We start from the raw sequence: 27,398 nt of genomic DNA on the forward strand, positions 1-27,398 counted from the left end.
AACCGGGACAGCTCGAGGATATGAAATACAATATAATCAATTTTCAAAATATTTTTCTTCCATTTACGAGAATGATAATCCAGTTTGCAAATTCACTATGAAAATATGTAAAAATCCGTTTTGTTAGTAAAGTCATGTTATGAGAAAATAACTTCCACGTTTTCTGGTTTAGGTCCTACTGTGTAAATTGGATTGTATTATCATATGTGCATTATAACTTCATTCCTCATATTCTTCACATTTCCTCCGACATATTTATATTATACAATATTACATACATCACGTATCCCAAAAAACAATCACCTATTAACTTATAAGTCAAATATTTTTTACGCCAGTTACATTTTAGTGGTATAGTGACTAGTCACTCAAACATTCCTGAATTTATAATTCAATTAAATCCAAATCATAAGGATCGCCAATTATCCACATCTATCTTTTTCTTTCTTCATTTATTTTTCATATATATAATATACATTTATCTATTATTTTCTAACTTCAGTTTTATACAAAATGAACCTTATTTCTCAGATTAATCTTGAATCAATTTTTTGCGTTGAAATTATTCAGCACGCCAATTACTCCTTTTGTCTTTGCATGGTGAGATGTGACATCAGTCGTGTAAATTAATCAAATTATTATTGTCTATGTCATTACCGACACTGTGATCATCGTCATTGTCGTCGAAGTAAACCTGTGACATCTACATTAACCCTATATCTGATACAACAAGAATGATTGTCCACACGTTTATACAATAGCCGAGTCAGATTATCCAGTCGTATCTGATTTTCGTATAAAAGCTTTTCACTGAGCCTCTCAATTGCAGCAGACGTCAGTTTCCCGCTCTTAGACAAATGAGCATTGAGCCGATTTTTGGTACGTTTTGTAGACAAATAATTACAGGGTTTTTTTCTACAGGAAATTTGTAAGACATAGTAAAATACTGTTTTGCTTACATTGATTTGCATATCAATAAAACTGATAGAAAGATCTGTGTCTCTTTTGTGAATAATTTTCTAAGGGAAATGTACATTTATCTTGTCTTTTCATGTTACGCTTTAAGAAACAAGGTTCTTTGAATTACATATTTAACCCCAACATTTCCGCAACAGAAAGATTTTGTTTCGTACATTAATTTCTTTCACAATCGGTTTCATACAAAGAAGGTTGCATCATTTCTTTCAAGGATCAATCATGTACAGATTTGCGTCTCAGAAGTATAACTCCTCCGTTCAAAATACGAAATTAAAATCTTGCGAGATCAGTTTCAATGCAATTAACATTACATCAAAGCTTTATGAAAGAATAAGTGGCTAAATTTAAACATAATTGCCATCTACAATGATATATTCAACTGATATACAATATTGAAAGTTTCTCCTTAATTGTATATACTTCAAATACTTAATTTCAGTAATTTAAATTTAATTACAGTTTATCTTTCTATTTAAAAGTGAATTAAGAGTGCAATCATGTAATATTGCTGAATTTCACTTCAATTAAAAATAAAAAAGATAATTCAAAATTGCCCGAGAAAATATGTAAATTGCAGTTTTCAATTCATTATAAAGTCCTTGTTCTTTTGTAAACATTCAACGTTTCCATGTTTGTTAATTCTCTGTCATTTTCAAAAGCCGGAGAAAAAATTCCTTTCAACAATTATTACTCTAGTGGTTTTATTGTTATTTTAGACATCATCTCTCCTAAACTGCACAAAAGCGACACAGCCGACTATTATCTAAAAACGTTTTTAGACTTCGTTCAATTCTTTTTTTTAAAACAAATTGTCATGTTAGCTAATTAGTGAACAAATTCAACAAAAAAAAATCTTTTTCCACTCTTAATTACAAAGACAAATATTTTGAAAGCACTCAGCGAAAAAAAAAAAAAACTGAAATTTTTTTTTATCTTTCGATCCACCGATATTCAATATTATCAGTAGCTGATATCAGTATTAAATAACCACTTTACCGGCTTATACCACGTTTAACAGTGCATTATGGCTATTTATCAGTTAGCATGTTATCTTAGCCGGCTCTTTGTTGCGTTAGTGATTGTAGTATCTCGTCCCTATCGCAACATATTGAAGTCGGCGGATAAATGAAAGTGCAACAGTAAGATCGGTCATCCATCTTGCTATCAAAACCGACATTGGCAAATCCCATCCATTTTCCGTCTGCTGAATATCATTTGTTTTATGAAATGAAAACAAACGTCCCCGTCTCTGCCTTCAATACCATTATCTTCATCGGATATCAGCGCAAGCATCTCTACAAAATACAGATATATAAAAACATTTTCCAGTAGGCATGATGATTTACTGCTTTCTCCTCAATAAAACTACAAGAAATAAAAAAATATTTAATAAATCATAAATATGTCACCCTTTTTTTTCTTTAAAAAAAAAAAATAGGCCTCCCCAACCACTTCAGTAAGTAAATAACACAGTTTAACAGTAAATGGTGAGAAATGATATCAATTTCCCTTTGATACCTCAATTCTCATATCTCAAATTTGAAATTTTTCAGTTACAGAATTTTTTATTTTTCATTTTCTTGTGGTTTCTGCTTAAATTTTTTTTAAGCATTTTTTACTATTTCTGAAATGATGACTGGAAACATTTTTTCAACAAGAGATGGAAATCATTTTTATATATAGATTGTTATAGGCATTGTATTTACATGCTTCATGCAATAAACTTTTGAAAAAAACATGGACTTTAATTGGAAATTGTAATATAAATCCGTGAAAAAAAACAAAACAAAAAAACAACTGATTTTTTAAGATCCTGTAACACAATTTTTTTATGGTTTTAAATCATAAATATGATACTCAAATTAAGATTTATCAATATTGTAGGTTCCAAAAAGATATTGCCGAATTTAACATTTCATGTAAATAAAGGGAGGTAATTAGAAATTAACTTTCTATAAAATTTAGGTCAAATTTTATAATAAGAAATGAATGCATATATTTTAATGATTACATAATATGCACAAATATTTGCAGTACATATTTTACATATTCTTCAATGTTTGAAAATTGTTGTATTTGCATAATAATGTACATATATATAATTTCACATAGTATGGTACACCACTTTGATCACAACTTACAGGATCTTTAAATCTAAAAACAATTATCAAAATTTATGGTAAATGTTACATTCATGTTCTTTTTGCATCTTCCCTTCATTTATTTGGTTTACAGTTATATCATAACATTCAAGTGACGCACCCCTTATTTCATAGGTGACCCTCCATTTAATTACTTAGTAAATGTCCCTCTATTTAATTACTAAATAAATGACCCTCCATTTAATTATTAAGTAACATTAAATTACTATGTAAATGTCCCTCCTGTTAGTTACTTAGTAAATGACCCTCCGTTTAATTACTTATTAAATGTCCCTTCATTACTTAGTAAATGTCCCTCCATTTAATTACTTAATAAATGACCCTCCATTTAATTATTAAGTAACATTAAATTACTATGTAAATGTCCCTCCTGTTAGTTACTTAGTAAATGGCCCTCCGTTTAATTACTTATTAAATGTCCCTTCATTACTTAGTAAATGACCCTCTGTTTAATTACTTATTAAATGTCCCTTCATTCAATTACTTCGCAAATGTTCCTCAATTAAATTACTTAGTTTATTGTACCTCCATTAATTTTATTATAATAAATCAGTATGTTTCCTTCCCGTAAAAAGCTCATAGTGGCTCCTTTCTTCATTTTTTTCCTTAAGTGTCCCACTCATTATTCATCATAGCATAGATGACACTTCCCTATATTATTTAATATGTGCCCCACCATTTATTAATATATATACATGTCTGTGAGGAAGCTAACCTGAGCTGGCTTACTGAAAGTCAGTGCTGATTGTTCTCAGGTGCCAACTTAAATCTAGAATAAACCACAAAAAGAGCATTGATATCTTCCTTTACCACTAAAGCTGGAAAGTTGCTGAATGACCATTATAGTGTTGGTGTGACTTAAAATCCAACAAAACAAACAAAGAAAACATAGTTGTTATTTTATAGGTATCCCTCCTTTTATTATTATGTAGGTCCCTGCTTTTTATTATTTCAAATGTACCAATTCATGTATTATTTCACAGAATGATGCCCTATCCATATATTACTTTGAAGATGCCCCTCATTTTATAATTTCAGTGTAGGTGCATATGCATGAGCCTTTTCTTAAAGTTTGGTGGATAACTTCCTTACTTAAAGGTATAGCTTAGTGAATAGCTTCCAGCATGGTGAATAGCTTCCTAACTTGAAAGATTTCAACATCTCTAGTTGCATTCCAACCCACAATGGTGAAGAGTTAGTGATTCTTAATAAGTAACCTTGATCTCTCAGCCAGGGTGAGGGCCCCTTTCTATTATTGTATCAGTATTGTCAACTATGTTATTTTTAAATTCTACGAAAAAATAAAATATGCATGTACTATAGTAGTTTCATTACTTATATGATCACACAGATAAAATTTGAAGAAAAAACAACACACTAATCATCTCAATTTTATAGTTTTTCATTCAGTTCAAAATTATAATTTTACTTTAAAACTAAAATCCATAGTATTGAAAGCATGCTGTAAAAAAATAAAAATTAATTGAATTAATTGAATTCTGATAAGTTAAATATTTCTTTATTAATTAACACATAAATTCCCTACAATCTTTATAGTGACTAGAGGGTAAACCACATTTTCTAGCGCTTCACTATTTCTTCCATTTAATTTTACTGCATTGTTTTATCTCCTACGTTATGATTTTAACACATTTTATAAAGATGTGAAGAAAATTTCTAATTTCAGTTAACCGTCATCTTTCATTATCAATTTGTAGGAACTCTTTGAAGATTTGAATTACAGCAATCTTCAAAATACTAAAAGTATCTTGCATTCTTTGAAAAGGTCGATGAAAAGTCAAAACTGAACTGAATGATCAGATAGAGGTTAATTTTTCAAGTACATAAAAGGGTTTCTAATCTATTACACTCGCCATCAGTTGAAAATCTGCTAACATTGATGTTGGTAGTTGAGCATGATTTTTACATCTTTTAAATTAAAATTCCCTTTCGACATTTAGATAACAAAATAGAGAATTTATTGTATGAAAATTTAAAATTCTGAATGGGAATAATAATGAAACTTGATAATGAGTCAGGTGATACTTGAATTTCTCCTTAAATCATGTTTTAATAATGAAGGTTGAGGTTTTTCTGTTTGATACGAAGTTAAAGCATCACGGTGTTTTCTCATAAATACTGCATGCTGAGTGTAACGTCAATTGTCATTGGATAATCATGACATTTATATAATCTATATACATGGTGGTTGTAAAGTTTTGTTTCCTCAAATAAGGAATTGTGCTGATAATATAAATATGTTACAAAGATTCGTCGACAGGATAATTATTTTGGCTGTATAAACATTTTTTTGCAATATAACCCTTGCCTAGAGTCTTAGACTATGTTGTTGTGGTGGTTGTGTTGGTAGGTTCATTCCGGATCACGGCAGTCAGCCACATTGAATTTACCAGACGCAGGCTGTCAAGCAGTTTACCAGTACGAATAAAGTTGCCTTCACTTCCGCAAAGAACTGAAACTTCTGTACATGCAAGAGCAGAGGTACAGTTCGAATGACTGTAGGAAAGATTAACGAAAGTGACCGACATCGTCAGGGAATGGAACCTAGGTCGCCCGATTCCAAGTCAAACGTTCTTTCAGGTTATAGAAGCTTACATGTATAACTGTTTATATTTGGCCAAAACAATGGCATGCAAAATATATTTGTCATTTATAAAATATAAACTTCAGCTCAAAACAATAGCAATTCTAACTAACTCTCATTATAATCACTATGCTGTATATAGGAAGGTTGCTGTTTTAACGATAAACAATTTGCTTTTATTGAAGGTCATTCTGAAGATCATAAACATAAAGGGGGACAATCAATTGGGCCATTCTGTAAATCAGGAAGATAAAGGAGGAACATTTGATTGGGCTTTAGAGTAGGTCATTTTGTATTATCTTGATCATGAAGTGAGATAATTGATTGAGCTTTACTTCAAAATAACTTGTTCTATAGATCTTGATATCACTTGGCTTTACTGAGAGTCAAACTGTTTTTTTAATTGCCAGTCTGGTTCTTTATAACCAATTCTTTTTGTAACTTGCTGTAATGAAAATAGTGTGGTTTCCTAGATAACTGCAGGTTTTACATATTTCTATAATTTGTTACTTCCACTTTCTTATTCTATTGGTAATGATTTCGGCATTTAAAAATCACTTATCCATCAATTTTTAAATCTATAATGAAAGACATCACTCCACCATGTTTATAGATGGTGCTACATAAACAAATATGCACAATCATGTTCAGATCTAGGTGAAATTGGCAGGGACACCTTGCCTTCAGGGAATTCTATTTAACTACAGTAAAAACTCTGAAAACCGGACCCTCTCCGGACTTGAACAAAAGTCCGGTTTTCAGAGGATTCCGGTTTTCAGAGGTTTTTTACATTTATTGATAATTATGATGTGTTTGAACAATGACTTTGTTAAAACATTTTGTATTTACTTTTTAACATTTTTGTCGAAGTCATATTTTAATTTCTTTTAGCAATATTTTAATGTCTTAAGTAATTTTATTATCCAAATCCATGAATATAATTCAGAAAATCATAAATTAAAACACATTGTCTGAAATATATCTTTTTAATTGGCTTTTGAAATATGTAATTAATGGAATTTAGTATTACTATTTTTGCATATAGATCTAATAAATATCCAAACAATGATCAAAATTTTTAGCAAAAAAGGAATCATTTTACAAAAGTTTCTAATTCTTTTAGACATTTTATATCTAAAGAAGAAAAAACACACAACAAATTATAAACATTTAGAAAAATCATACCTATACAGGGAAAGGCACAATTATAATGAAAGAGCTATAATTTAATTGCCAATAAGAAATTAACACACACTAACAAGTGTTTTCACACCTGCATAGATAACAAGAGCTGTCGGAAGGACAGCACGCTCGACTATTCTAAGTGCTTGATAGTAAAAGAGCCTTGATAATGTTAAATTTTTTAAGTTCACAAAAGGGCTATTTTTTTTTTTATAAATTCATGTTATAGGCCTTAGAGAGAGTCTTATTATACAGTATTGGCTTGACTATTTGGAAGGTAATGTCACAAGGGTGTTTTATTGAATATAATAATACTAATTACCTATGAATACATAAATTTGACAGAAAAGGTACAAAGGCTTGTTATTAAGATGTTTTATCAAGAAATCACTGCTTTATTATTATGAATGCATAAAATTGTCCCAAAAAAGGCACAAAGTGACAAACCCTTCAGTAGTTATTGAGATAACAGCTTACAAACAAAACTTTACCATGAATTTCTAAGTTGAAAAAGGGGAGAAAAATCAGCCTAAATGCAAGATAGAATTATGGATCTTTGTCAGTGACCTACAATTATGACCCTAAATGCATATGTGAAGTTTTAAATAAATATCTTTAATATTTATTGAGATATGTAAAACTTGCATGTAAACATTAACCAAGAGACTAAGTAGAAAAGGGGATATGAATCAGCCTTAATGCAAGATAGAGTTATGGAACTTGGTCAGTGACATACAATTATGACCCTCCAATTATGACCCTAAGTGCATGTGTAAAGTTTCAAGTAAATATCTTTGAATACCTTTAACCTTTAACCAAAATTACTAAGTTTCAAAGGGGCAAATAATTCTGCAAATATTGCAGGCAGAGTTATGCAATTTTGCACACTGATGTACATTGTTACAACAAAAAAGTATTTTAAATTTCAATTGAATATCTCAAGCAATAATTGAGATATTTGACTTTACAAAAAAACTTTAACAAAAATTTCTAAGTTCCAAAGGAGCATAATTCTGTCAATATTGCAGGCAAAGTTATCCCACTTGTCAATCTGATGTACCTTGCTACTTTAAATAAGTATTGTAAGTTTAAATTGAATATCTCAAGCAATAATTGAGATATTTGACTTTACAAAAAACTTTAACCAAAACTTCTAAGTTAAAAAGGGGCATAATTCTGTCAATATTGTAGGCAGAGTTATCCAACTTGTCAATCTGATGTACCTTGTTACTATAAATAAGTATTGTAAGTGTCAATTGAATATCTCAAGCAATAATTGAGATATTTGACTTTACAAAAAACTTTAACCAAAATTTCTAAGTTAAAAAGGGGCATAATTCTGTCAATATTGTAGGCAGAGTTATCCAACTTGTCAATCTGATGTACCTTGTTACTATAAATAAGTATTGTAAGTGTCAATTGAATATCTCAAGCAATAATTGAGATATTTGACTTTACAAAAAACTTTAACCAAAATTTCTAAGTTAAAAAGGGGCATAATTCTGTCAATATTGTAGGCAGAGTTATCAAACTTGTCAATCTGATGTACCTTGTTACTATAAATAAGTATTGTAAGTTTCAATTGAATATCTCAAGTAATAATTGAGATATTTGACTTTACAAAAAACTTTAACCAACGCAGACGCCGACGCGGACGCGGACGCGGACGCCGGGGCGACTACAATAGCTCTCATATTCTTCGAATAGTCGAGCTAAAAAGGGATCATTAACTGGTAATTGAACATGTCACCTTTTGAGATTATGTTTTAATATACTTTAAAATACACAGAAAGTTGACACTTAAAATTGCTGTCCGGTTTTCAGAAGATATTTTTATGTAAGTTTAGCATTAGAAGGTACAGAAAAGCGTCCGGTTTTCGGAATTCAGAGGTTCCGGTATTCAGAGGATTTTTTTCAATGAACATATAAGGAGAAAATACGGGACTTTTGAAATGGTCCGGTTTTCAGAGGATTCCGGTTTTCAGAGGGTCCGGTTTTAAGAGTTTTTACTGTATATAACCATTGAAAATGTGGCAAATATGTTAGTGTTAGAGTACTGGTGTGTTTTAAAGAGTTACAGCCCTTTATTATATATTTATTATCTGCAGATTCATCAAGTTTGGAATTTTGAAAATATCAGTATATCATTTATAAATATTTATTTTTCTTCTCTCTTCTCATAGGATTTATGCCCAATTTTATTGTATTTGATCATGGTAATGTCTTCTTTTCTCGATTAACTAAATAATTCATAGCCCAATTAATTATAAAATTCTTCATTAACATATTAACCACCATAATTTAACACCTGTATTTATTATTCATTTAATTACCCTGGCAACACTTCTTCCATGTTTTAATCATTAAATGGTGATTACACATGCATAGCAAATTGCTGTTAAATAGTAAAACAATCTTTGCTCAATTAATCAATTATTTCATCAGCATAAATTAAATATTTTACAAAATGTTCCCCAATAAAAAGTACCTGTTTTTACAGAGTTTTACAATTTTGTTGGATTTTAAGTCACACTCAAGATAGTGTAAAGGTTATATGTAGATTATATGACAACTAGACTTTCCAGCTTTACTGGTGGAGGAAGATATCATATACCTAGCTCTTCATGCATTATTTCATGCACAAGCAGGCCTCTAACCAGAACCACCAAAGTTTCTTTAGCAAGCAGGATATCTACAGAATCACTTGCTCTAACCACAATGCATTTGAATCTCGCCTCAATGACATTGAATTAGTTTGAATCTATGAAGATATCCAGCCACCATACTTAAGATTGTTGGTTTTACTCATGTGCCTACATCATGAAGCTCTGAGGATATCAGAAAATTTTAAAGTTTACATACACTCATACTCAATTTCTGTGCAACTTTAAACCTAATAACCAAAAAAACAACAAGAATTGTCCAGAAGACAATTTGCTTGACTACTCTCAGTGCTTTACAGTGTTACAAGGGGTGTAACTATATAAAAAGGTAACTCAGAGTTATGGGACCTGTGCCTATCATGTTAGATAAACAATAGGGCCATGATGGCCCTAGATCGCTTATCTGACCCATCAAACTCATCCGAACAATTACCTAGACAAGCATTCTGACCAAGTTTCATGACAGGTGAGTCAAAAATGTGACCACTACAGTGTTAACAAGGATTATCCATATTTGAGCAGTGTGACCTAGTTTTTTACCCAGGTGACCCATATTCAAACTTGACCTAGAAATCATCAAAACAAACTTTCAGACCAATTTCCAGGATACTTGGATCAAAACAGTAGCAACTAGAGTGTTAACAAGAATTTTCTATTTTTAGCTCTGGTGACCTAGTTTCACATGCGATTTCGAACTCATCGAAGCAATTACCTAGAAAAGCATCCTGACCAAGTTTGATGATAATTGAGTCAAAAATGTGACCACTAGAGTGTTAACAAGGTTTTTCCATATTTGGGCGGTGTGACCTAGTTTTTCATCCGAGACGACCCATGTTCAAACCTGACTTAGAAATCATCAAAACAAACTTTCAGACCAATTTACAGGATATTTGGATCAAAACAGTAGCCACTAGAGTGTTAACAAGATGATTGAGGCAAAAATGTGACCGCTAGAGTGTTAACAAAGGTTTTTCTATTTTTAGCTCCGGTGACCTAGTTTTTCATCCGAGATGACCCATGTTCGAACTCATCCGAGCTATCAACTAGATAAGCATCCTGACCAAGTTTGATGATGATTGAGGCAAAAATGCTAGAGTGTTAACAACAAAATGTGGACGGACGACGGACAATCATCGATCCTAAAAGCTCATCCTGAGCATGCTCAGGTGAGGTAAAAAGGGACATTTAATGCAAAAACTTAACCAAAGTGTGAGAGGGACAATGACACAGACACTGCCGTGAGTCTATCCCTTGAACAGTGGAGCTATTGAACAGTTGAGCTACTGAACAGTCGAGGTATTTGAACAGTCGAGCTAAAAACAACAAAACTTGAAATGCCAGTCAATGACGTTTGAACAAATCGGCCAAAAATATATAAAATTTCTCCACATTAGTTTTGTTTGCATACCTGTTAATCAAAACATATGGTATAAAAACAATTTATATTGCAAATAGAAGTGTCAGTAAAACAATTACAATACAGGGGTATTTTAAGATTATATCAACACTACAACAATGTTAAACATTTCTACTTATCTATACATATCTAACTACCTATAGAGTTTGATATCAGAAATGTATTATTCATTTTGAAAAAAAAAAAAACCCTTATCTTAACTACACAATAAGCAGGTTGTTTTGATTATGGTATTTTAAAAAACATGGTGCTATATTAAACTGCTTTCTTGATAAATTTTCTAAAGGTAAACAATTTTTTTGGCAATAGATAAAAACTTGCCTTTGCTGCCAGTATTGTCGTCTGGACAAAGGCAAAATAGTTATGTGGCAATAAAAACTTGCCTTTGCCACCAGTATAAAACAATCCATTTATAAATAATAAAGTTTTAGCCAATAACAGCAAAAATCTAGCTAAATTTATTAATTTGACCTTCAAGGTCATTGACGAGTAAAGGTTATAATCAATTTGATCTACTTGAAAGTCTTGTCCAAAGGATTGTTGTATTCAAGTATGAAGACAATCAATTCATAAATAACATAGTTATTGCTAATTATAGCAAAAGCAACTAAAGACATTGGACCTTAAAGGTCAAGGTCATTTACAAGTCAAGATAAAGATCAGTCTGGTTTTCTTGAAGGTCTGGTCCAAATGATTGTTGTGTCCAAGTATGAAGACAATCCATTAAGAAATAGTAAAAAAATGGCCAATGCTTAGGTGTCTAAATGGCAACGACAATGGGAACAACAACCTGACTTTAGCAATAGCTCAAATTTTTTCTTGATTTCCATAACATCGTTATATGACAATTCAAATAGAAAACTCTTAAAATCAAATGCCTGTTCACTTTCATTTACTCTCTATTTTGCACTTTTTGTCATGGAAAAGAAGATAATAGTTACATGTATTACCTTTTCACAATGGTCAACAAGACAAAATGGCGGCACTTGAACTTCAGACTTGACATGAAAACAACGCCACACCAAATCTTCAGTCACTTTTAATGTCCCTTTATATCAGTTTTATGTCCCTGAAAATTCCCAAAATATATTCAAATTTACACGTAAATTAAAATAATGTATATAAATTAAACTTTACCTTTATTCATTTGAATGTAACTTTGCCTCTTTTTCAATTTTATTTTCTAAATAATGGGGCAATAAGTTAATAAAATCTTCAAACTTACTGAAGACTGGAAATTTCACAGATGAGAGTTCAAAGAACCCGTACAAGCTTAAAAGACATGTTTATGTCCATTTATACCATATTAACATGTCATAAAATGTTTCCTATGCCATAGATGCTTACAAAAATGTCAAGTATATGGCTATAAAATCACTTTTGACGGGAAACGGTCATAAAATGGATATTGAATGTTTTTATTCTGTTTGATTTTAAATTCACTTTTTTTTATAAACTTTAAAGCTTTAACATGTTTTTTTTTTTCTTAAACAGCGCTGTTAAATGTTACGCGTAAGTTTTTTTATTTATAATTCTGCCACATAAAGCAATGAGCACTGTATTCAATTGCAATTATTTAAATGGGTCACAAATGCCCAGATATAAGTGAGGGTGTTATATAAGTAAAACATAGGTTTGTGAGTAACAGTAAAAATATCATCCTGAAGAAAATAGTGTTACCTGAGAGTTACAGTATTTTTATGAAGGATGATATTTTTGCTGTTACCCACAAACCTATGTGTTATTTGTTTTATTACCCGTAACAAATACTTCATTGGGATACTTTTTCTATAGGTTTTTAGTTTTCAGATTTTTACTGTGAAAAAGTACTGTTACCTAATTGTAACAGTACAAATTTTTTAGTCACATGGCAATTTTCCGCAAATATGATGGATTGCTGTCCAGATGAAAAAATGGACAAGTCCGTTTAAGATATATAGTGTGTCAAGGCCATGCAGATAATTTTGTCACTTTGTACCTGTCGATATTTTCTTATTTCTATATAGAATTGTAAGAATGACAACAAGTGTACATGTTTAATTGTAGTAATGAACAAAATGCATAAAACAATTACGTTAATTAGAACATAACCTACATTTTCATCAAAATGAAAAACTTGGTAATTTATGAGTGCTTTGCTCGCTACCACTTTCTCTGCCTCCTCTTAAATCAATAAGTTTATGGATAATGCTTAATAAGCTTATTACATAAACTACCGACCGTATATTCTCTAAAGAAAACATCCTGGGGGTGCGGGGGGCGTTTATTACATTTTACAAATAGAGCCCATTAATTATGTTAAAAAAAAAAAATTCAAAATAAACATAATGTTGACTGTTTTTGTATTATTTTCTGCAGAATATTGTATAAGGATTGCCGCCAGGTGTGTTAGAATTTGTGCTTATTAATTTCCTCCGATTGATAATAGAATTTTATTGCTTTGTTAACTCAAGCTCTTTTTCTTCATTAAAAAGGGGATTGGTTTTAGCATTAATAAGTAGAAGGGCATTCTTTATAGAAGAATTATCATAAGTTCCTTTCTCATTTCAACACAAAAATATTCAAATAAAAGTCACCATTGTAACACACACACACAGAAAAAAAACAACTAGAAATTGTTAATAAATTTAAATTTTAATCATTAATAATAGAAAACACACAACAAATTTCACAAAAAGTTGTTTCGTTTTGCCGTTTTAATCAATCAAACTTTTAAAATTCTATTTGATTAAATTTTCTAGAAAGTCCTCGGAATCTCCTGTTCTGTTTATTTAAAGTTTCGAATCAGTCATCAGCAGCACACCGCGCTAATTTACTCTAGTTTATTGAGTTATAAACAATACTGCATCTGTCTAGAATCAGGAATTAATCAAATTTCTCGTACATTTATCAATTCTGTCTTATTGTACCGCTAATTATATTTCCATCAAGTTCCTAAAGTATAATAGATGTCCAGTGTTGTTCATATACTATCTTATTCTGAGTCATATATAATTATATGGAAAAAAAAATTTTGCAGAGAATTTTGACGCATCAGTTCTGAGTTTAAACAGTGCAACCTTTGCAAAGGTGCCCTCTGTTGGGCAATAACCTCTATGTAGCAACAGTGGTAACACTTCCCAAAGTAAGCAAGACTTCATAATAATATAATACTGCTAGATCACGACACAGAGCTATATATAATAATATAGAGAGGAAGCTATATTTTAATAATGCCAGTATGTTTGTGGGTGTTGGTGTGTTTAAGTGGCATTGGGTGGGGCTGGGGAAGAGTGGGGTGACTGTGCCCTACACATAAATGTAACTAACCTCTATCCAGCTTCATTTCTGAAATAGGCTTGCGTTGTATTGAATTTGATGCTGTGTTTAACTGAATGTCAAATTAAGCAGGCACGGGTATACTATTTTATTACTATATCTTAACTCTTGCTATACAAACCTGCAAACAAAGACCACCTAAATGAAACACAAAACATAGCCTTTGTGGACAAGTTGTTTTTATTGGGGGGGGGGGGGGGGTTCTGTTCAATGAAAAATTATTTTAATTCACAGGGTGGTCTTTATTCAGAGGTGGTCTTTAACACATGTTTGAGTGTATACTGGTGGCTATTATGACTGTGACTAAATAATTTTCACACTTAACAATAATTGAGCCACGCCACGACAAAACCAACATAGTGTGTTTGTGACCAGCATGGATCCAGACCAGCCTGCGCATCCGCGCAGTCTGATCAGGATCCAAGCTGTTCGCTCTCAGTTTCTCTACTTGTTATAGGGTCTGTAAGCGAACAGCATGGATCCTGATCAGACCCATTACGTTGGTTTTGTCCTGACGCAGCTCAATTATACCCACACCCACTCCAAGCAAGAAATTAACCCTCATGACTTAAACCCTGGTGGGGATATGTAATTCCTCCTAATTATAATCCATACAAAAATTAACATGATCAACATTTCCCTAAAGATATTGGGAAAAATATGAAATGGAAAAGAGTTAATATGCTCCCCCCAAAAATTATCAGCCTGCGTATGAAAGGTCATGGAATAAGTCGTACATTTTCAAAGCTTGTAGATTTCCCAAAGGTGTTGTCTTGATGGCATATTTGACTCTAAGTCTTCTTTCCTTATTGTTCTCCTGTCAAATCATTATGAGATGAATGTGTTTTAGGAAATACTTGATTTTTTTCAGTAGGTTTTTTCTTCTTCTTTGAATTTTGGAAGTCTAGATTATATATTTTAGATAACTTTGTTCTAGTACCGCAAATTCCTTATTATTTGTAGGATACTAATTTTCATGGTTTTCGTGGATATGTCAATAAAAAAAATTCATTTTGTCTGCTTTAAGATTATTTTGCATTACATTATTTACATTTACCTTTTTAAGCAATAGACAGTAGACAAATTCAACACACAAATTTATTAAGCTTTCTGACAAAACCATGAAATTTCATGCCCAAGAAATTAAGTGAATTCACAGTAGGTAAATGGTAGGGAGAGGTTAATGATGGGTTTATGTATGGTATGGACTACAAGCTCTCCACAATTTGATATGTTTTTTCAGGAACTTCTATTTAAGCCATGCTCTACAAGCCCTGCGTAATATGGCAAATTTTTTCATGAACTTCTGTTCAAGCCATGGACTTTAAGCATTGGAAAATATGGCATATTTTTTAATGAACTTCTGTTCAAACCATGGACTTTAAGCATTGGAAAATATGGCATATTTTTTCATGAACTTCTGTTCAAACCATGGACTTCAAGTCCTGAGCAATTTTGCATGTTTTTTCATTTTCTATTCAAGTCATGAACTGCCAGTCCTGCTAAATATGGCACTTTTTTTCATGACATTCTTGTTCATAATTTCAATGCTGGGTTCCCATTCCCTTTTAAATTATGCTTGTGATAAGTTCATATGGCCACCTTATCCAGTGCAATACAGCACATGTTCTTCCATGACTTCTTGTTTTTGATACTGTTATCGGGCCAAAGTGGGGCAACCCTAATCCTGACCAAAAATCTAACACTACCCTGTTTTTTTTTCTCTTACCTTTAATATTAAAATGTTTCACTTAAGGAAAAATAAAATAAATTGAAAATTCCAGCTTTTATCTAGTATATTATATTAAAAGCATAACTCATCTGAATTGAAATGTAATTATTAAAAGTCTTTCTCATATTTGCTCCTCTATGTTGGTAATTGTTAGTAATTACACCACAACAGTAATTACACCACAATTTTTATATTTAAAAGGCCCTCACCTTAATACTCCCACAAGAGGGTAAAATTTCCCGATTTTTACTATGTCACCTTTTTGATAATAACACATGTAATATTATTTGTCCTTCACTCTTCTTCAGTGCCAATCTTCCACCACTGATCAAAGTAATTTGGATGTGGGAAAGTTGTCTGTTACTTGTGTTTTAAGCCTTAACCTACTGAATTTTAGAAATGGATTTGTCCTGCTTTGAATTTGGAATAGTCCACTCAAAGGCAAAGGGATTTCAGATTCAAAGTACAAATATTGAGCTACAAACAGTATAGAACCTGGTCAGACTTTGAGGATGTAATGTCTCAGGTTAGCTTAATAGGTAGACATTGGACTATGAATTGGGAAACCCTGATGTCAATTCATGGACGGTGCAGGTCACTTTCATTATGATTGATTATGAAATCCTTTCTATAATCATTCACTCTATACCTCTGCTCTAGCTGACATGTACAGAAGTGACCAGTTCCTTGTGAAAGTGAAGGCAACTAGTACTGGTAAACTGCTAGACAGCTTGCCCAGGAACGATGCCATGGCTGAACTGTGCTCTGGCATACTGCCATGATCCAGAAGGGTAAACTACTACCACCATCACTGCAAAGATATTCAAGCCGGCCTGGCTCTGTACTGAAGGTAAATGCTTATCACGTTCAGTTCTACAAGGTTCAGGGTAAAAATGGTAAACAAGGATTGAACATTTACCTTTAACTTCCCAAACTTCTCACTGTACACATCTTGCTCTGGAATGTTTGAAGTATTCTAAACCCTGGTTTCTTTCACAACTACATTTTGATGTTATTTGGGCAACAACATTGTCTTCTGAAAAATAAAGTAACAATTTAGATAAATACAGAAAACGTGCATAAATAATACAATACTGAGTGAATTTGATATAAATGTACAAGGAGGAAAATCTATTTTTAGCCTCAGGGATCTTGACCTTTACAAAATCCATTTGACACTCAACACAAGGGTAGAAGTATTTTACAATTACCAGAAACAATGAACATTTAGAAAATCAGTGCTTTAAGGAAGATGCAATGGTAGGTTAGTGTTGAACAAACTAGAACTGCCACTGTCATGGCGTGAATAACCCCGCATACCACTTTGTCAGAATCAACAGTGACCATTGAGAGCTCAAAGACAACCTCTGTCACTAAGCATCAAAATCAAAAGGGGTCATCTACTAATCATGACTAACCTCCATGCCAAATATGATGACTGAGGGTCAAAGGATTCTTAAGTTATTGGGCGGACAAGCTTTTTGAAGTCAAGGCCCCTGTGACCTTGACCTTTAACCTGGTGACCTCAAAATCAATAGGGGTCATCAACTAATCATGACTAACCTCCATGCCAAATATGAAGACTGTGGGTCATAGGATTCTTAAGTTATTGGGTGGACAAGCTTTTTGAAGTCAAGGCCTGTGACCTTGACCTTTGATCTGGTGACCTCAAAATCAATAGAGGTCATCTACTAATCATGACTAACCTCCATGCCAAATATGAAGACTGTGGGTCAAAGGATTATTCAGGGCGGACAAGAAAAAAACCGATGGATGCCAGACGGCCGGACGGACAAGCTGATTCCAGTATACCCCCCTTACTACTTTGTTGTGCGGGGTTATAACAAGCAAAAATTCTTGCAAGCATAAAGTAAGGGTTTTTAGATTTGCTTTTTTATCAATTATAGCACAAAACTACACTCTTTTACAAAGCACCTGTGCTCAAAGATCTGACAGCAAATTGAACAATGTTCACTGAACACCACACAGTATTTTAACACAGGGGCACACAACAGGGAAACTGGAAAACCAGCAGTTGGGTACATGCAGTGATAAGGGCACTAAAGGAGGAGGAGGCCAGGTAACAAAATATTATAACAAAGTGGAAACATGGCAGTGGTTAATGCATTGGACAAGTAATCTAGGGTTTACTAGTTGTGAGGGTTGAAACCTTCTTATGGGCAAGCAGTTTTATCCTCAAGAGAAAAAGTTCACACCAACTGCTCATAACTGGTTGGTTTGAGGAATGGATTAGAAGGTGTGTCCATAAGCTAATAGATTCTGAAACAAATTGTGTGTAAACAAATAACACTTTTTTATTTACCTATATGTAAAAGGTTATTATAGAAGGTGACTGTATCTGTAATTTACAAAACTATCAAAGCTTAAAAAATAAGAATAAAGAACAACAACATATTTAAGAAATTTTAAAACCCGACATTGACCTAAAAGACACAAATCAGTTAATGTAAGCTGACGGAAAAAAATGTTAACATTGTGAAATGTCTCGACCAAATTCCCAAATCTAATCAGCATTTGTATTATATTTTGCCATAATATTTCCAAAGAAACCTTTCAAATTCTCATAAATGACCGTAAAAGATTGAAACACAACCATAATGTTGTCTGGAATAGGAAATCTTTTAATCTAGTAAAACACTGAATGTACCATATCGTAGCTTTCAGATGGTAATTATTAAATGAGACTATATACATGCTTAACTACAGTCGTGCGGAAATCTTCGACGTAAAAAATCTGATTTCATCAAACGTCAAGCAAAAAGTCACTCCAATCCATTTTCGCGAGCTCGGACATTACTAATAAAGGAAATGAAATGACAGATTTTGTGATTGAGATAAGTTGGTAATGATATCCTTGGCTCAAACCAATTTGCTCTTTTCTGAATTCTTTAAATGGAATTGTAATGTTTTGAAATTTGAATTAAGCAGAGATCCAGATAAAATGCCTGTCAGCGAAAAATACTCAGAGAAAATTCGAAGTTCAAAGCGATTTTAATATTTAAATAATGATGTCTTTATGCAGATGAATACTTAATAATTGTTCCATCAAGTAAAATGTTGTGAAGTTTATAAATTAGGTGATCAATAGCACATGGTTGTACTGCCTTAGGACAACTGTCGTCTGCATTAACTGTTAAATAACATTCAGATAGTTCAATAGAAACTGCAAGTACTTATGCCAAGAGAAAGATGAAATAGGCAGAACTTTTTAAAGCTTAAGAATGCATTATTACTATATAAAAACACTTTAAAGGGACTCCACTAAGGTTTTTTGACAAGTTGGGACTGGAAATATTTTTTTCAAGATTTTCATACTATTTGATGAATTCTAATACAAATATATTGTGTACAAAAAAATTCAGATAATTTGCTCGCTCGTTTTTTTCAAAATAATCAATTTTTGTTGTGCAAAATGCTTTTTACTCAAATTGGTCAAATAATCAAACTAGGTTTCAATTTTCAATTTAGTTTTCTGATATATTTCTTTATTACCCTTTTTTTGCTTATTTTACAATTTTAAGTGCCAAAGTTGATCTATGTAATTCAAATTTTAGGTTTCAAGGATTCTGAACCTCAGTGGAGCTTATTCTTTAAGATTTTCAAGCAAATTGAATAAGCGGACCTACATATGAATATTTCATAAATTTTTGCCCATTATGATATCATACAGGTGTCAATCTTTTGAAAAGAGAAAAAAGTTTCCAGCGGAATTTCAGATTTCTTTTTAATGGATGAGATACGATTTAGCACATGCACCCCCTGCAGACAATAATCATCTACGTAACACTGTTACTGTTTCTATAACATTCCGCATCAGAATATCTATCGTTTTAATGCCGGTTTATCATAGTCACATGCTCATTTTTGTGTGAAATAATCAAACTAGTAAATTAGAAATGTCTGTAGCTCCTGGCTGGAACAATGATAACATCTGACAGCTTGAAATTGTTTTAAATTTACTGTCTATAAAACATATTTTGTGACATCCATTTCCATGATGCCATGTTTATCTCTCTTCCTGCAAGGAAAATTGTTTGTAGAAGATGAAATACAATGATAAGGAAAGATGCAAAACCGTTGGGTTCATTTGGTATAGAAATGAAAATGGAAACATTAAATCTAAATGACGCAGTTTAAAAATTTCCTACCTCACACATTTTAATTTTTCTTAAAATTGTTAAATTTTGTACAAGTATGAAACTGCATGCAGGTGTATATCATAAGATAATATTGGAAGAACCTTAGTGTACTAGACAAAATATTGGCAGAACCTAAGTGTACTAGACAAAATATTGGCAGAACCTAAGTGTACTAGAGGAAATATTGGCAGAGCCTAAGTGTACTAGAGGAAATATTGGCAGAGCCTAAGTGTACTAGAGGAAATATTGGCAGAGCCTAAGTGTACTAGAGGAAATATTGGCAGGGCCTAAGTGTACTAGAGAACAAATTGGCAGAGCCTAAGTGTTCTAGAGGACATATTGGCAGGGCCTAAGTGTTCTAGAGAACAAATTGGCAGAGCCTAAGTGTTCAAGAGGACATATTGGCAGGGCCTAAGTGTTCTAAAGGACAAATTGGCAAGGGCCTAAGTGTTCTAGAGGACAAATTGGCAGAGCCTAAGTGTTCTAGAGAACAAATTGGCAGAGCCTAAGTGTTCAAGAGGACATATTGGCAGGGCCTAAGTGTTCTAGAGGACAAATTGGCAGGGCCTATGTGTTCTAGAGGACAAATTGGCAGAGCCTAAGTGTTCTAGAGGACATATTGGCAGGGCCTAAGTGTTCTAGAGGACAAATTGGCAGAGCCTAAGTGTTCTAGAGAACAAATTGGCAGAGCCTAAGTGTTCTAAAGAGGACATATTGGCAGGGCCTAAGTGTTCTAGAGGACAAATTGGCAGAGCCTAAGTGTTCTAGAGGACATATTGGCAGAGCCTAAGTGTTCTAGAGGACATATTGGCAGGCCTAAGTGTTCTAGAGAACAAATTGGCAGAGCCTAAGTGTTCAAGGGGACATATTGGCAGGCCTAAGTGTTCTAGAGGACAAATTGGCAGAGCCTAAGTGTTCTAGAGGACATATTGGCAGGGCCTAAGTGTTCTAGAGAACAAATTGGCAGAGCCTAAGTGTTCAAGAGGACATATTGGCAGGGCCTAAGTGTTCTAGAGGACAAATTGGCAGGGCCTAAGTGTTCTAGAGGACAAATTGGCAGAGCCTAAGTGTACTAGAGGACATATTGGCAGAGCCTAAGTGTACTAGAGGAAATATTGGCAGAGCCTAAGTGTACTAGAGGAAATATTGGCAGAGCCTAAGTGTACTAGAGGACATATTGGCAGAGCCTAAGTGTACTAGAGGACATATTGGCAGAGCCTAAGTGTACTAGAGGAAATATTGGCAGAGCCTAAGTGTACTAGAGGAAATATTGGCAGAGCCTAAGTGTTCTAGAGGACATATTGGCAGAGCCTAAGTATACTAGACGAAATATTGGGAGAGAACCTTAGTGTACTAGACAAAATATTGGGAGAACCTTAGTGTTCTAGAGGAAATATTGGCAGAGTCAATATTGGCAGAACCTATGTGTTCTAGAGGACATATTGGCAGAGATTAAGTCTACTAGAGGAAATATTGGCAAAGGCTTAGTATACTAGAGGACATATTGGCAGAGTCAATATTGGCAGAACCTACGGTATGTGTACTAGAGGAAATATTGGCAGAACCTAAGTGTACTAAAGGAAATAATGGCACAACATAAGTGCACAAAAGGTAATTTTAGCACAACCTTAGTGCACTAGTGGTTAAAATGTATATCCATCAATTTTATTAAAGTAAAATGAGCAAACTTATTTCAGAACGTGTATAATATTATATACCCTTAATTTAAGCACTATTACAGACCTACGGTATGCATATTGTATGAAGCGGCAACTTCAGTTTTCATGTGCTTGTTAGATGGACCACATAGCAGCTGAGTATTACAGATTTAGAAGCTTTTAATGTTTATTGTTCTGGTATAGTTTCCAAAAAAGTCACTCATTGGCCAAGTACCTGAACCATTTATTTTTATATATTGCTTTTTTGGCAATTAGTACAGTTAAAGTGAATAAGTATTTTGTATGGAAGTTAAGATAAGACTTTGTTGACATTTTGCTACTTTTATAACAAACTATTTTACATTTTATCGCTACGTTTTCCAGGTGATAATTATCTAACATGCTCTAAGGTTGCTATTTAAACGTTATAAAATTCATAATTGCCTGTTTCAAAAGAAGTATAGATTAATTCATTTCTGAGGCATAATGTGCCTTTAAAATAAAAAATTCAAAATTTCCAATAAAAATATTTGCGACTATTTTAGTGAGTTGATAAGTCACTTAATAGAGTCATAATTTAAGAAATGGATGCCATGAAAAATTTGATTTTGTACAGACAAAAACAACTGCTAGTAAACAAATCTTCTTCATAATCAACACCCCCAGCTAGAAATAGAAATAAATCTGATTGTTTCCCACTGATATGAACAGAAACGTAATTATGTTTTTGCAAATAATCATAAAATTTATTAATTTGTAATCTGGAAAATTCTATCCATGACGCTACTAATACACTACAGCAAAAATACCCGAAAACACTATATCACATTTAAGGTGTTATGGTAATGCCAATTATATAAAGGTACAAGTCAATCGAGTCTGTCCTCTTTTCTTGCAAAAATATTGATATCTATTATACAATACAAGTATAGTGTATGTACTATGTATATGTAATAGAAACACCACAGAAACTAAGTTTTTTTAAATCATCTTGTTACCAAGGGAATCAACCAACACAAAAAATTACTCTTATTATTCTCCCTTATCTGCAAACCATAGAATTTGAATAAACCATAGAATTTGAATGAATAAACCATAGAATTTGAATAAACCATAGAATTTGAATGAATAAACCATAGAATTCAAAGAAACCATAGAATTTGAATAAATCATGCCAGAAGACAACAAAAAACGATACTGGATTTTCAAAGCATTTAAACTTACTGAAAAACACATATTTGTATAGCAATTTTTCTTTCCAAATAACACATACACTGTAGATATTTTCATTGAGCCAGTAACACTTACACTGAGCAAGTTGTTTTAGACATTGCCATCTTAGGCTTTATTTCACCACCAAATTCAATTTTAATCATTCCTTACCTTTTAACTTTGATCAGTCTATGATGCTTGCAAACCTTGCAGTTCTAGTACCATCAGTTTTTATAGCATTATATCTGAATGTGTACATAAATTATAGATGTCATTGATTCAGTGCAAGGCATTGCTATCATACATTGATATTGGATGACAAAATATTGACTATACACTTATTTATTAATAATTTACTAATAATTACTTGTCCATAATTCACTTTCATACATATTAAAATGAATTTTCTGTATAATACATGTTCTGTTCATACAATTATGATTGTGTCTTGTTTATAAATGCACATTGATGATTTCATGATTATTTTCTGACCATTTTTATTTGTTTCGGTCGTCAGACCAAACAAATAATGGTAGCGAAATTTCAGAGTCTAATGTTGTTAATTGCAAATGCCGAAAGTAGTCCACTTTTTTGAAGCGGTTACTTCCCTTTTGTATGTACACTAACGCCGAAAAATTCAGGGGAGATCACTGCGTAAAGATGGTCAAAAACAGGCGCGTTAATTTTCAAGCAAAGTAATTCCCGAATGGTCGAAGATTTCTAATATTGTTTTATTGTATTTTCTGATCGAAAATAAGTAAATACACAGCGGAATTCAATCTCTGACACAGAAGTTTACGACAAACTTAACAACAAGTAGTTCTCAAAACAGCTTAAAACTAGCGATTTAAAAGAAAGAAATATTTTATTCTGTTACAAGTATCCAACAAATTACAACGCATTTAAAGTTAAACAATAGTGTTGGCTTATAGAATTGTCAATAAATGCACAATCACAAATTACGTGGATGAATATGATTTTATCAATGAAAATACTATTTTTAGCGATGTTGATTACCGAATACTACACAAACCGAGTAGTGGAATATATAGATTCTACATGTCGGACTGTTTGGGCGAGAAGATTTTCGCTAAAATATTTACTTCAATTTTAAACAACAGGTTTATCCTGAACAAAATACCTCGAAATTAATAAGGATTACAAACCCGAAATGCAATGGAAGTTCTTAATTTAGAATGACTTGATGTTATTCAGGCTTTGTGTATATAACTTCTCCGTGGTACAGTGGTTACGCGCTCGCTTAGTGAGTGAGAGGTCTCGAGTTCAAATCCCAGTCGAGGAAACTTTTTTTTTTTTGTTAAATTCTTTTTTTAGTGTCTTTGTTAAGGAAGTAGCCATGATATGCAAGGATAAAGTGTGGCTGTCGTAAAAAATGATCATAAATGATTTTTTGATGCAATCTAGTTATGCAGAATTCCGTATTTATCAAACTCTGGTGCCTTGCAAAATGAATTATAATACATAAAAATAAACTTATACAGGAAAATGCATACAGATATACAGTACGATTTAGATTGCAAAGATCAGAAAATACCACAGAACTTGCAGTCCTTTGATTCTTTATAAATATACATGCTTATAGTAAGCTCCAGGATTATTTACATCTGTGTTAAACAACAGTTAAAGTCGTTACAAGCCCTAATTTAGAATAATATGGTTTTCTTCAGTCTGTTCACATATAAATTCACCGTGGCTGAAGGGTTTTCGGGCTCGCTTAGGAAGCGAGAGGTCTGGAGTTCAAATCCCAGTAAAGGTAACTCATTTTTTTCAAATTGTTAAAGTCAAATAAACATTGGATTGAATATCAGTGTTGCAATTAGTCTTATAGCCAATTTACTACAATTAAAACGCTGGAAAGCATTGGTGGCACTATACATATAATCTCACAACCTGCACCTTTCTTACATTCTGAGACCCAAACAAATTCAGCGCCTTCTGTGCTTTGATTTTTTTCATCACTGCTATGAAATATGTCTATTTTAGTACATAACAACAGCATAGTTTAGACATGGACACTTGCTTCTCTATATGTCTTAGGTAAACTTTCTTCATTTCTAGATATTTAATAATTAGTACAATTAATGATTTTTTCGAATGTGTATGAATTACTGAATGATTAATGATCGCCAGAAAAATATTGATGATACAACAATATGGAATGACAGCTCTAGATTTAAGCTATTTTTATAGCAACATTCATGTTCTGATGTTATGTTTTTTTATAGGAATATGAAGCAATTCAATGATAAAAGGCAGGCCTCGACATTAGCGGTGGTCCGTTGGTCCGAGACCACTTGATTTTGGCAAGGACCACCTAATTTTAAAACCCACTGGTCCGTCGGACCACTTGAATTTTCTGGTTGATGCAAGGCTCATTTGGGAGAATGGCGATTTGGTCAAAAACATGTTATATAATTTTGTTTAAAATCTATGTCCAATGTACATGTATATGGTTCATTAATCTCTGATTAGTTAAAGAAGTTCTTAAGTCATCAATAACTTTCATTTTAAGTCGCTAAAATTTTGTTTATGCAAGTTAAAAGAGTTAAGAATTTGTGACATTAATTTAGGTACAAAATTCATTCAAATGGAGCTAGTAATTATGCATCAAATGATAACCACGGCGGAACATTAACATATATGTTATGTTACATGTAAATCAACCGTGAGTATCCGATGATGGTAATTATATGATATTGGATAAACTTAAATTTCAGATACTTGAATAACGGCAGCAAATGAAAGGAACTGGAAAAAATACATCTAGTAATTCTATGCTATTTATCTTTATTTTAACTGCTTAACGATAAGAAATCTGTTTCTTCTAGAGTTAAAATTATTTCATAAGGTTAAAAATACCCAATGTCAAAAATGAATATTAACCAACAAGCAACAGGGGTGTAAAATAATTCTGTATTATAAATCTGTGAGAAAAATAAGATAAGTTATAGTAAATAATAACGTTGTCATTATTTTAATAATTTAGATATTTCCTTGTTTTCAAAGACAAGAGTAAAATAATTTATTAGTTCCATTAAAAATTATAATCTATAAAAGATGCTATGTTATTACCATGATTATAAGACGTACCACGTATCAGCAATGAATATTTGAATGACAGTAAGAAAATAACAGACACAAATGGCTTCACTATTCCCTAACTTGAGTTGAGGGAGAAATCACTTTAATATAAAAGTTAACATAAACTGTTGTGTATTTTTGACTGAGATAAAAACAAATAAACAAATAACTCTACGATAAAATACCTACTGACTTGCTCTCCCTTTTCTGATTAGATGAAAAATATATATCTAAAAATATCTGTTTTCTTAATAGGTTAATAATACATCTTTGTCATAAAGTTTAAACATTTTTTTCTACATTTGCAGTAAAATGATATAATAATGATAACTGACCACCTGACTTCTGGAAGAACCACCTAACTTTCAAATCTAGTGGTCCGGCGTACCACCTGCTAAAAAAGTTAGTGTCGAGGCCTGAAAGGTATTACACTACATCATTTTCCATGCTGCAACTGAAATGACCCATTGACAACATTTGACGTTTGTACTGTATAACTAAAATAATCACCTGGCTATAGTCGGAGCCATTTGGTAATATGTTGGTTCCCATCTTCAAAGCGCAGGGCATTTGAATACGGCAAAGCTGGGGAGCCAATCGTGTATTTGTTGAAAGATTTTGTAAATGGAGTAAAACAGTGATAACCTTGATGTTTTTTTTCGCCTGTTGCTTTGTTTATATTGATGTTGAAGTTTAAAATTGACCATCATCGTGGAGAATAATATCTTCTGTCGATGGACATAAGGAATATGTGAAAATATTGGAAATAGAATACTTAAATACATGGTGATATTGACGATAGGTATGCTGATTTGTTTCGGCAAACATTTTTATCTTGTTATTTTTATTATAGATGTTGAAATATGAATTATTTTCAAAACTGCTTATATTAAGTTTTTTTATGTCCATGTATATGATCAGTACATGTGCTGGGATTGACAAATTGACATTTTATTTGGTTTTTAAAGGCGTTTTGAGGTCTACAAACCCAAGTGTCTCTGACCGAAAGTGTACCACTGATAGTAGACCTATATACTTTATTATGTCATTAAAAAGATATTCAAATTGATTGTCACAAAAAATAAATGAAGCTTACATATCAGGTAATGTGCCACTATCTGAAATATCTGCTATATGCTGGTTGAGGTTTCACATGTTTCTTATGATACAAATGACGTTCAAAATATAAAGGGAAGCTACTCACATCAC

The 27,398-nt window shown here is 32.4% G+C and overlaps 1 long non-coding RNA gene across 1 annotated transcript; it reads right to left on the reverse strand.

Moving 5' to 3' along the window:
- Nucleotides 1-433: 433 nt before the first annotated feature.
- On the reverse strand, nt 434-27,396 carry LOC132722513 (uncharacterized). The gene is made up of 4 exons (XR_009624618.1): nt 27,286-27,396; nt 16,977-17,093; nt 11,958-12,076; nt 434-2,273 (listed from the first exon to the last, which is right to left on the reverse strand). It is a non-coding gene; the product is annotated as an uncharacterized LOC132722513 (long non-coding RNA).
- Nucleotides 27,397-27,398: the final 2 nt, after the last annotated feature.

Source organism: Ruditapes philippinarum, unplaced genomic scaffold, assembly GCF_026571515.1.
Source record: "Ruditapes philippinarum isolate M1 unplaced genomic scaffold, ASM2657151v2 ctg7119_1_1_1_1, whole genome shotgun sequence".
Classification (NCBI taxonomy): domain Eukaryota; kingdom Metazoa; phylum Mollusca; class Bivalvia; order Venerida; family Veneridae; genus Ruditapes; species Ruditapes philippinarum.